Source organism: Balaenoptera musculus, chromosome 9, assembly GCF_009873245.2.
Source record: "Balaenoptera musculus isolate JJ_BM4_2016_0621 chromosome 9, mBalMus1.pri.v3, whole genome shotgun sequence".
In the NCBI taxonomy this organism is placed as follows: domain Eukaryota; kingdom Metazoa; phylum Chordata; class Mammalia; order Artiodactyla; family Balaenopteridae; genus Balaenoptera; species Balaenoptera musculus.
Window position 1 is genome coordinate 47997771 of NC_045793.1, and position 12455 is coordinate 48010225.

The following is a 12455-nucleotide window of genomic DNA, read 5'->3' on the forward strand; positions in this document are numbered from 1 at the left end:
TGGGCAAACAGTAAGCATCATGAGGAGACAAAGCATCTTGATTCTCCTAGTCCAGGGCATAGAGAAAGCAGCATGAAACAGAAAGTAGAGAGACCATTTCATTCGAAAAGATACACACACCCCAATGTTCCTGCAGCACTATTTACAACAGCCAACACGTCGAAGCAACCCAAATATCCATTGACAGATGAATGGATAAAGAAGATGTGGTATATATACACAATAGAATACTACTCAGCCATAAAAAAGAATGAATGCCATTTGAAGTAACATGGATGGATCTAGAGATTGTCATACTCTAGGAAGCGAAATAAGTCAGAAAGACACAAACAAATACCATATGATACCATTTATAGGTGGAATCTAAAAAAATGATACAAATGAACTTATTTACAAAACAGAAACTGACTCACAGAAATAGAAAAAAAAACTATGGTTACCTAAGGTGAAAGGGGAGGAGGAATAAATTAGGAGTTTGGGATTAACAGAGATATACTACTATATATAAAATAGATAAACAAAAAGGATTTACTGTATAGCACAGGGAACTATATTCAGTATGTTGTAATAACCTATAATGGAAAAGACTCTGAAAAAGAGTATAAATATAGTATATATGCATATATATATATATATATAAAATTGAATCACTTTGTTGTACACCAGAAACTAACACAGCATTGTAAATCAACTATACTTCAATTTAAAAAAAAAAGAAAGTAGAGGAAGTGAGAACAATGGCTACAGCAGTGGTCCTCCCACTTGAGCGAACATCAGAATGACCTGCAGCGTTTGTTAAAACCCAGATTGCTGGGCCCCAACTCCAAGTCTGTGATTCGTAGGTCTGGGGTGGGCCAGAAAATCTGCATTTCTGATAGGTTCCCTGGTGATGCCGCTGCTGCTGGTCTTAGGACCACACTTTCAGAATCACTGGGTTAGAAGGCCAGTCCTGGATTTGGACTATCTGAGTCTGAATCTGGCTCTGCCCTTCCTGTGCTATTTGTCTCATTTCCTCTTGTAAAACGAGACAGATAACAATTGCCATGGCACTGTTATGAGAAATAACATATGTGAAACTCTTAACCCAGTGCTCAGGGTGCCGTAAGTGATCCATATGTGTGGATTGCTATGGAAAGACCGATAGCAGTAAATAATTAGGTAATATCCCTTAGAGCAGCCATAGTCAAATCGGGACGGTCTGAGACTGTGCCATCCACATTATTTTTCAAACGTCTCACTGCTTGATTAGCCAGGCCACACTACCCTAGGAAACATGGCTTGCTCGGGGCAAAGTGTAACCTGCCCCCATCAGCATTATTTCTCAGTTAATGTTTAACCAGATGAGTCAAATGTGAAGCATGTCTTTTAAACCTCACTAGTGCACACAGTGCTATGTACCTGTTCCCTTTCTCAGAGGATCCTGGCCACACCTGAAATTTTGTTGGACCTGACCTCTGAGTCACAGAGCAGACATACTGTGGGTTGTTCTAGATAGCGACTGGTGTGGAGACCTTTGCTTTCTGTTTGGGTAAGGTTGGCCCTACAAAAGCCAGCACCTCCTCATAACCTCTGTGCCCTCAGTCTGGACCAATCCTCTCCCTCCTCCGATCTGTGAGCAATGGTATCTTGGGTTATGGCTGTCACAGACTAAGTAAGGATAACAGAGTGTGTGTTGTAATCCATGATGCTGTCAGTTATTCTTTTTTTTTCTAAAACAACTAACTACGCAATGTAGTACTTCATCCCTAGTAGTACCTTCTTAAGAAATTTTACTTCTCAGAGGGCAGACAGCAGAAGCAAGAAGAACTACAATCCTGCAGCCTGTGGAACAAAAAACACATTCACAGAAAGACAGACAAGATGAAAAGGCAGAGGGCTATGCACCAGATGAAGGAACAAGATAAAACCCCAGAAAAACAACTAAATGAAGTGGAGATAGGCAAGCTTCCAGAAAAAGAACTCAGAATAATGATAGTGAAGATGATCCAGGACCCTGGAAAAAGAATGGAGGCAAAGATCGAGAAGATGCAAGAAATGTTTAACAAAGATCTAGAAGAATTAAAGAACAAACAAACAGAGATGAACAATACAATAACTGAAATGAAAAATACACTAGAAGGAATCAATAGCAGAATAACTGAGGCAGAAGAACGGATAAGTGACCTGGAAGACAGAATGGTGGAATTCACTGCTGTGGAACAGAATAAAGAAAAAAGAATGAAAAGAAATGAAGACAGCCTAAGAGACCTCTGGGACAACATTAAATGCAACAACATTCGCATTAGAGGGGTCCCAGAAGGATAAGAGAGAGAGAAAGGACCTGAGAAAATATTTGAAGAGATTATAGTCAAAAACTTCCCTAATATGGGAAAGGAAATAGCCACCCAAGTCCAGGAAGCACAGAGAGTCCCATATAGGATAAACCTGAGGAGAAACACGCCAAGACACATAGTAATCAAATTGGCAAAAATTAAAGACAAAGAAAAATTATTGAAAGCAGCAGGGGAAAAATGACAAATAACATACAAGGGAATTCCCATAAGGTTAACAGCTGACTTCTCAGCAGAAACTCTACAAGCCAGAAGGGAGTGGCATGATATACTTAAAATGATGAAAGGGAAGAACCTAAAACCAAGATTACTTTACCCGGCAAGAATCTCATTCAGATTTGATGGAGAAATCAAAAGCTTTACAGACAAGCAAAAGCTAAGAGAATTCAGCACCACCAAACCAGCTCTACAACAAATGCTAAAGGAACTTCTCTAAGTGGGAAACACAGAGAAGAAAAGGACCTACAAAAAAAACCCCAAAACAATTAACAAAATGGTAATAGGAACACACGTATCGATAATTACCTTAAATGTAAATGAATTAAATGCTCCAACCAAAAGACACAGGCTTGCTGAATGGATACAAAAACAAGACCCATATATATGCTGTCTACAAGAGACCCACTTCAGGCATAGGGACACATTCAGACTGAAAGTGAGGGGATGGAAAAAGATATTCCATGCAAATGGAAATCAAAAGAAAGCTGGAGTAGCAATACTCATATCAGATAAAATAGACTTTAAAATAAAGAAGGTTACAAGAGACAAGGAAGGACACTACATAATGATCAAGGGATCAATCCAAGAAGAAGATATAACAAATATAAATATATATGCACCCAACATAGGAGCACCTCAATACATAACCTTACACCTAAAGGAACTAGAGAAAGAAGAACAAACAAAACCCAAAGTAGTAGAAGGAAAGAAATAATAAAGATCAGAGCAGAAATAAATGAAATAGAAACAAAGAAAACAACAGCAAAGATCAATAAAACTAAAAGCTGGTTCTTTGAGAAGATAAACAAAATTGATAAACCATTAGCCAGACTCATCAAGAAAAAGAGGGAGAGGACACAAACCAATAAAATTAGGAATGAAAAAGAAGTTACAATAGACACCACAGAAATACAAAGCATCCTGAGAGACTACTACAAGCAACTCTATGCCAATAAAATGGACAACCTGGAAGAAATGGACAAATTCTTAGGAAGGTATAAGCTTCCAAGACTGAACCAGGAAGAAACAGAAAATATGAACAGACCAATCACAAGTAATGAAATTGAAACTGTGATTAAAAATCTTCCAATAAACAAAAGTCCAGGACCAGATGGCTTCACAGGTGAATTCTATCAAACATTTAGAGAAGAGCTAACACCCATCCTTCTCAAACTCTTCCAAAAAATTGCAGAGGAAGGAACACTCTCAAACTCATCCTATGAGGCCACCATCACCCTGATACCAAACCAGACAAAGATACTACAGAAAAAAGAAAATTACAGACCAATATCACTGATGAATATAGATGCAAAAATCCTCACCAAAATACTAGCAAACAGAATCCAGCAACACATTAAAAGGATCATACACCATGATCAAGTGGGATTTATCCCAGGGATGCAAGGATTCTTCAATATACGCAAATCAATCAATGTGATACATCATATTAACAAATTGAAGAATAAAAACCATATGATCATCTCAATAGATGCAGAAAAAGCTTTTGACAAAATTCAACACCCATTTATGATAAAAACTCTCCAGAAAGTGGGCACAGAGGGAACCTACCTCAACATAATAAAGGCCATATATGACAAACCCACAGCAAACATCATTCTCCATGGTGAAAAACTGAAAGCATTTCCTCTAAGATCAGGAACAAGACAAGGATGTCCACTCTCACCACTATTATTCAACATAGTTTTGGAAGTCCTAGCCACGGCAATCAGAGAAGAAAAAGAAATAAAAGGAATACAAATTGGAAAAGCAGAAGTAAAACTGTCACTGTTTGTCAATGACATGATACTATACATAGAGAATCCTAAAGATGCCACCAGAAAACTAGTAGAGCTAATCAATGAATTTGGTAAAGTTGCAGGATACAAAATTAATGCACAGAAATCTCTTGCATACCTATACACTAATGATGAAAAATTTGAAAGAGAAATTAAGGAAACACTTCCATTTACCATTGCAACAAAAAGAATAAAATACCTAGGAATAAACCTACCTAGGGAAACAAAAGACCTGTATGCAGAAAACTATGACACTGTTGAAAGAAATTAAAGATGATACCAACAGATGGAGAGATGTAGCATGTTCTTGGATTGGAAGAATCAACATTGTGAAAATGACTATACTACCCAAAGCAATCTACAGATTCAGTGCAATCCCTATCAAATTACCAATGGCATTTTTTACAGAACTAGAACAAAAAATCTTAAAATTTGTATGGAGACACAAAAGACCCTGATTGCCAAAGCAGTCTTGAGGGAAAAAAACAGAGCTGGAGGAATCAGACTCCCTGACTTCAGACTATACTACAAAGCTACAGTAATCAAGACGACATGGTACTGGCACAAAAACAGAAATATAGATCAATGGAATAGGATAGAAAGCCCAGAGATAAACCCACGCACCCATGGTCAACTAATCTGTAACAAAGGAGGCAAGGATATACAATGGAGAAAAGACAGTCTCTTCAAAAAGTGGTGCTGGGAAAACTGGACAGCTACATGTAAAAGAATAAAATTAGAACACTCCCTAACACCTTACACTAAAATAAACTCAAAATGGATTAGAGACCTAAATGTAAGACCAGACAGTATAAAACTCTTAGAGGAAAACATAGGAAGAACACTCTTTGATATAAATCACAGCAAGATCTTTTTTGATCCACCTCCTAGAGTAATGGAAATAAAAATAAAAATAAACAAATGGGACCTAATTAAACTTCAAAGCTTTTGCAAAGAAAAGGAAACTACAAACAAGACGAAAAGACAACCCTCAGACTGGGAGAAAATATTTGCAAATGAATCAACGGACAAAGGATTAATCTCCAAAATATATAAACAGCTCATGTAACTCAATATTAAAAAAACAAACAACCCAATCCAAAAATGGACAGAAGACCTAAATAGACATTTCTCCAAAGAAGACATACAGATGGCCAAGAAGCACATGAAAAGATGCTCAACATCACTAATTATTAGAGAAATGCAAATCAAAACTACAGTGAGGTATCACCTCACACCAGTTAGAATGGGCATCGTCAGAAAATCTACAAACAACAAATGCTGGAGAGGGTGTGGAGAAAAGGGAACCCTCTTGCACTGTTGGTGGGAATGTAAATTGATACAGCCACTATGGAGAACAGTATGGAGGTTCCTTAAAAAACTAAAAATAGAATTACCATATGACCCAGCAATCTCACTACTGGGCATATACCCAGAGACAACCATAATTCAAAAAGACACATGCACCCCAATGTTCATTGCAGCACTATTTACAATAGCCAGGTCATGGAAGCAACCTAAATGCCCATCGACAGACGACTGGATAAAGAAGATGTGGTAAATATATACAGTGGAATATTACTCAGCCATAAAAAGGAATGAAATTGGGTCATTTGTAGAGACGTGGATGAATCTAGAGACTGTCATACAGAGTGAAGTAAGTCATAAAGAGAAAAACAAATATTGTATATTAACGCATATATGTGGAACCTAGAAAAATGGTACAGATGAACCGGTTTGCAGGGCAGAAATAGAGACACAGATGTAGAGAACAAACGTATGGTCACCAAGGGGGGAAAGCGGTGTGGGGGTGGGGATGGTGGTGTGATGAATTGGGAGATTGCGATCGACATGTATACACTGATATGTGTAAACTCGATGACTAATAAGAACCTGTTGTATAAAAAAATAAATAAAACAAAATTCAAAAACTCAAAATAAAATAAAATAAAATACTAATTCATGTGAAAATTTTAAAAAAAAGATGCACATTTCAAAAAAAAAGAAAGAAATTTTACTTCTTATCAATCACTATTAATTCTCCCTCATTTTCCTTATTCTGTTTTAAGGAAAAAAACCTACTTTTGCCTCAACTTTCACTCAACTTATATATATATATATGCTGTTCCTTGGTGGCCCTCTCCAGTTTAGCCATCTGTCCTCTCGGCTTGGAGCCTCTGAGCATCTGAATTCTATAGCAGCTTGTCCGCAAGAGCCCTTATCCACTGCTCACAATATCACCTTGGAAATGAATAAATATTTTCTAGGTGCAAACGTGCAAAGTCTGCGTTACATTAGAAGAAATTCAGAATATTCCAAAGAGAGTAAAATTTTTGGAAGGTTATGTAATTTGGTAGATGGCCTCACTTGTTAATAAAAAAGAGCAGCTTTTTATTTAAAGAAGCAGAAAACTTGGTTTTATCTTTAGAAAAAAAATAAAACTCATGTGTCTAAAATTTTTTTTCTAACATTAGTTTTATGAGAAGGTTTTCCCCGTTTACAACAGTGGGTCTACAAGCAAAGTAAGTCTAGCTCAGGATGAAATCACATCAGCAAAAACGCCTGACTGCATTAGGAAGTGAAATGAAAGCCTGGGGGTAATAATGATGGGAAAAGCCTTTTATTCTAGGTTGTATCAATAGTAAGGGGAGAAAAGAGACCAGTGGAGAAAGTCTAGGATGAAAAGAAGAGAAATATTTCTGACCAGGGAAGAAATAGCCTTCTGATTACTACACATAAAGCCAATTAAAAGGTAATGGGATTGATTTTTGTTTGTGGCTTATAGAATCAATCTCATTACGTTAAAGACATATCGTCTAGATGTCTTGAATCAGTAGAGTTTTCAAAAAACATTTATTTTCAATGAATAGAAGAAGAAAAGGGGGGAGGATGGTAGAATATTAGAAAACCCCTCTGAGTTTACTTTAAATCTGTGATTTGAAATGTACTGAGTTAGTTGAGAATGATACAGCCAATCAGTATGGCTTGTTAAGATTTTCCAGACATGTCTAAGACAAGATAAACGCCTAAAGCTACAAGACTCTAAGACGTGAAATCTAGGTATGGTGAATGAAAATTTAAAAGCCTAATGATAAAATGAAATGCCCTTATAGGCTTAAAAGGACAGTTTTTACAAATAAAGGTAGAAGGGATGAAATGGGTAGATATTTAGGAACACCAAAAGCTAGAGAAAATGCATAAAAAAGGGGGAAGGGGCACTTATGGTAATATTTAAAAAGTGAATACAATTCACTAGGAGGTAAAATAAGGTACTACGGCAACTTAAGATAGTTCACTGTCATCTGTACTTGGCTTAACCTCTGACAATCAAGAAAATAAAAAGGTTCTGATCATAAATGCTAGAAACTTCAGTTCTACAATTCACTTCTGCATTAAAAAAAATTTCCAAAATACTCTGTGGTAAGGGAGAGGGGAAGTAAAGCCGCATAAAATGGAGAACAATTTGAAATAATAGTATGTTATTTATTTCCCTGCTTTGAAATTGCTTTTTTTAATCCCATATTCACTACAACAATTTCAAAAAAGAATGACAAATGACACCAAATCATTTACAGTCATAAAAGAATTTCTGCATATTTTGTATTCTTCAGGTAATTCTTGGGGACCTTGCAAGTAAATCTTGACGTTTGGCCTTTTGGAAAGGTCAAAAAGAAAGTTAGAATGTTCCAGGAAAAAGTATTAGTCCATGTTTACGTAAGAACCTCAACAACAGCCAAAAAGTTCAACTCCCTCCCCTAATAACAGCATTGAGTAAATCTGATATGCTATTAGTAATAGTTTGAGAATTCTAAATTCCTTATGTTAGCAGTCTCTATCCTTTTTTTCATCATTTTACCATATATTTACTGATTGCCCACTGCTGCTTGGCCCTGGGCTTAATGCTAGGGAAGTACTTATGATTAAGACTGGTGACGTCTCTGGAGCTTGTATTCTCCTGGAGAGAGATGTACAAGCAACAAGTAAACAATTAAATATGATCAAAAGTATACTAGAGAGTGTATTAAGTCCTATAAACAAAATAAACAGGGTGAAACGAGAGAGAAGGTCTGTAGGTGCTAATTTTTAGGGGGTTCAAGGAGGGCTTTATTAGGTGAAATTTGATCTGAAACTTGGACAGGCAGAGAACTCGAGGACAAGAATTCCAGGCAAAGGGCAAATGCAAAGGCCCTGTGGTAGCAGCAGTATGATCCGTTTGATGAATAGGAGCAGGAGCTAGTGGGGCTGCAAGGCAGTGTACTCCGAGAAGAATGGTACAGACAGGGCAGTGAGGAAGGCAGGAGCCACACCATGGCTCACAGGCATGGCAAGAGGTCTTGCTTTTTTTTTTTCTTTTACTTATTTCTAAATTAATTAATTTATTTGTTTTTATTTTTGGCTGCGTTGGGTCGTCGTTGCTGCACGCGGGCTTTCTCTAGGTACGGCGAGCGGGGGCTACTCTTTGTTGCGGTGTGCAGGCTTCTCATTGCGGTGGCTTCTCTTGTTGCAGAGCACCGGCACTGGGTGCACGGGCTTCAGTAGTTGTGGCACGTGGGCTCAGTAGCTGTGGCTCACGGGCTCTAGGCGCGCAGGCTCAATAGTTGCGGCACATGGGCTTAGTTGCTCCGCCGCATGTGGGATCTTCCCAGACCAGGGCTCGAATCCGTGGCCCTTGCATCAGCAGGCAAATTCTCAACCACTGTACCACCAGGGAAGCCCGAGGTCTTGCTTTTATTTTAAGAGCAATGGGAAGCTGCTGAAGCAGTTGGATTTATATCTAACAATGATGGTTTGGGCTCCTGTTTGAAGGATGGGGTGTGCGTGTGTGTGTGTGTGAGTGTGTGTGTGTCAGGGAGAGTGCCAAGAGTGGAAGCAGGGAGATGAAGGCTGATGAGCAGCAACAATCCAGGTAAGAAACGATGATGGGCCCGACCCCATGGTAGTCCTGGAGGCACAGAAGAGTGACAAATGCAAGATATATTTGGAGGTAAATGAAGCTTGCTAAGAGAAGAGGGTGAGGGTAGGAGAGACAAGCATGCAGGTTTCTGAAGTTAGGTGCCATTTAATGGAGTGGGGTCCAGTTCTCCTTTGAGCATTTGGCTACAGATGGCCGGTGGGACATCTCCCTGAAAAGGTCAAGAAGACAGATGGAGCGAGGTGTTTGGAGCCCAGGGGAGAGGTCTTAGCTAGAGATGCAAATTTAGGAGTCGATATTCTGCACAATTCCTAGCAGACCACCCAGGCACACATTTGGTGATTAATAAATGCTTATGTGACGACTGATTGATAATTGACAGAAAGGGCAAGTGAGAATTTTGCGTACCGGAAGATGTTCTGAATCTCATGGCATGGAGCCCTCGGGAAATGCCGGTAGAGAAGAGTGCCAGGTGCCGTGGCTGCTCAATAAATATTAATTTACCACGATGAATCTCAAGAAAGTCATGGACTATTATTTCAGTAACTGACCCTCCCTGGCTTAACTGGCGCCAGAGCCGTTGTTCAGCCCCTTGTACCTTCTGTTCCTCCTCCTCAGTATCTTTTTACATGGCAGCTTAATCCCTGACCCAGGCATCTTGCTTTGTTCTTGATCACTGCCTTTTTGGCCCTCACATCCAGAGAATACTGTCATTGCTGTGACTCTGTCCCTAATGACTGTCTCAGAACTTGCTCTCCACAGATTTCTGAATCTGCCATGAGTCATCAACAGTGAGTACCTCTGATGTGCCAGGCACCATTCTAGACACTTGACACATAGATCCCACTTACAACACCCTGCACAGTAGCTGTTTGCCCTGGGGGTAGACCTTAATCCCCCTGAGAGAGTAAGTGCTTGGTTCTAAGTCAGGTAGCTGGAAAGTGGTAGAACAAGGATTCAGAACAAGTCCAGCTGACTCTGCAGCCGGGCTTCCCTTCCTGGGTTTGCAAAGCTCACTGGATTTCACCTGCTGAATCAGTCTGTACCCTCGATTGCCTAGTTCTCCAACAAAGTCCATTAGGCGGTTGGTATCCGTCGAGAGCCACCAAGCATTCAAGTCAGGTTGGCCTGTGTCTGTACACTTGAACGACAGTGTTCCATGACTGTAACTGCAGACTCACTTGGTGCTCTAATGTGGGATTTATCACTTTCAGTGGGAGGACCCGAACCTGAGAGAGGCCCATAGCCTGGGAGGTTATTAGTCATCAGAGAAACAAAAGAGATGGAGTGTGCTGGAGCAACACAGCCGGGCAGGCTTGCCAGGGACAAGGTGGCTGACAGGACAGGGGCTGGAGACTAAGAAGGAGGGCAGCGAGGCTGTGTGTACAATAAAGCGAGGACTCAATGGCTAGCTGAGGGATACGATGGCAAAGACACAGAAAAAATCATAACTCACTGTTCAAAAGAAATAGCCTTTATGGCTTTATGTAAATGTGTTAATAAAGCTTCAGTCTTTCTGGCCACACACTCAGACTGAAAGGCTTCTTCATTAGGCACATCCCCGAGCACGCAGGCGTGCTATGAGGCACAGAGCCGTTTGCTAAAACACCCTCTGCAGCAGGAGTGGTTTCACCAGCGACCGCTCCTTCACTAGAAGGAGGCCAAGTCCTGGGAGGCCGAGCAGTGTGGGCAGGAATTATTTGCACCGGAGGACAAAGGGCCCTGAAGCTACCCTGGCTGGCTCTCGCCTCGGCAGCACCTGTTCCTCCAGCCACACTCGGCCCTTTTATCACCTGACATCTGCCTGGCTGGATGGGCCCCACGCTGCCTGCTCAGGAAATGGGAGTTGATGAATGTCCATTTCGTGTTAGGTTTCCTGGCAGAAATGAGATATGGAATTCCTAGAGGCAAGTTACCTAGGAATCCAGCATCCACCAGGCACAACTTATTAATGAATCAGATTGATAAAGGTCAAACTGTGAAAAGCTTGGTTTAAAAGACGAGAAAGAAGGAAGAAAAAAGCTGTACACACGCCATATCCTTTAGTCATAGCAGATGGTGGTGGCTTGTGGCTCACAGCTCTGCTTTGCTAAGGCCTCTGGGGCGCTTCCTTCTGAGGCAAGTGTGACATTAAAGAGATAGGCTGTGGACCCTCAGCCCATAGGATGTCTGAAGGGTTTCAGAGGAACCCTGTGAAGAGGCTTCATGAAGCTAATCTGAATCTACCCATCTCCGCTGCTAACATTCCACCTGGCTTAGAGGACAACGGACATGGTTCCAAGGATTTTGAGAAACAAAGAGGTGCTCAGACTCTTTCTCTCTCTCTCGCTCTCTCTCTCTTTCTTTCTCTGTTTCTTTCTCTCTCTCTCTCTTTTACACCCACCCATAGATAACATCTTAAATATATCTTTAATTACATACAATTAATATGACACTCAGAGCACCAATAGCCAAGTTCTTTGCTGTATTCCCAACGCCTAGATCTAAGTAAGAACAGAGCAGTCTCTCTCTCTATCTATATATTACATATATATAAAATAAATGAACAGATGAATATTTACTATATTCCCTTGGGTTTCAAGTTCTAGTGCCCGACCTTACCAGTAGACTTTTTATTAATACCCCTAGGAAGAGACTTTAGTTGTATTTTAATTTTACAAACATTCTTTTCATGGAGACATTTAAACTCCTCTAACTCCCTACACACGGTTATATTTTTCCTGATGGCAAAATACTAAACGTAAAGTAGGATTGAAAGAATTTTTAACAACTTGTTTCTTATTTCTCACTCAAAATACCCTAATTAAAGCATCTCATTAAAATTTTTGTATTTATCCTATATTTCTCTTACTTGGATATTATTTAATAACCAAAAGACAAGTCAGCAGGGTTAGTGACAGAACAAGATCATAGCACCAAATAAAGATTTGACCTCATCCTGGATTTTTCCTTACAGATCAAATATTTTCTCTTCTCAGGCTATATTTCTGGGATGAGAATGTCCACTCTATTAAAATTCAGATTACTTGATGAACTTCAGTACCCTTCAACAGAAGTAAAATTTCATGTAGAAACACTTATTAAACAGTGGTAAGTTGGCTCTGGGTGTGGGTACATATGTACCTAAGTCTTTGAGACAGATTCAAAACCAGATCCAGTCAGTCTGCCAGAAAGTACTGATGTTCAAGGGAAAAAATC

General features: G+C 39.7%; 1 protein-coding gene across 1 annotated transcript in view; it reads right to left on the minus strand.

The window, feature by feature from the left end:
* The window catches only part of CHN2 (chimerin 2), a 326376-nt gene that overhangs the window by 142939 nt on the left and 170982 nt on the right, over positions 1-12455 (minus strand). The window lies entirely within an intron of this gene.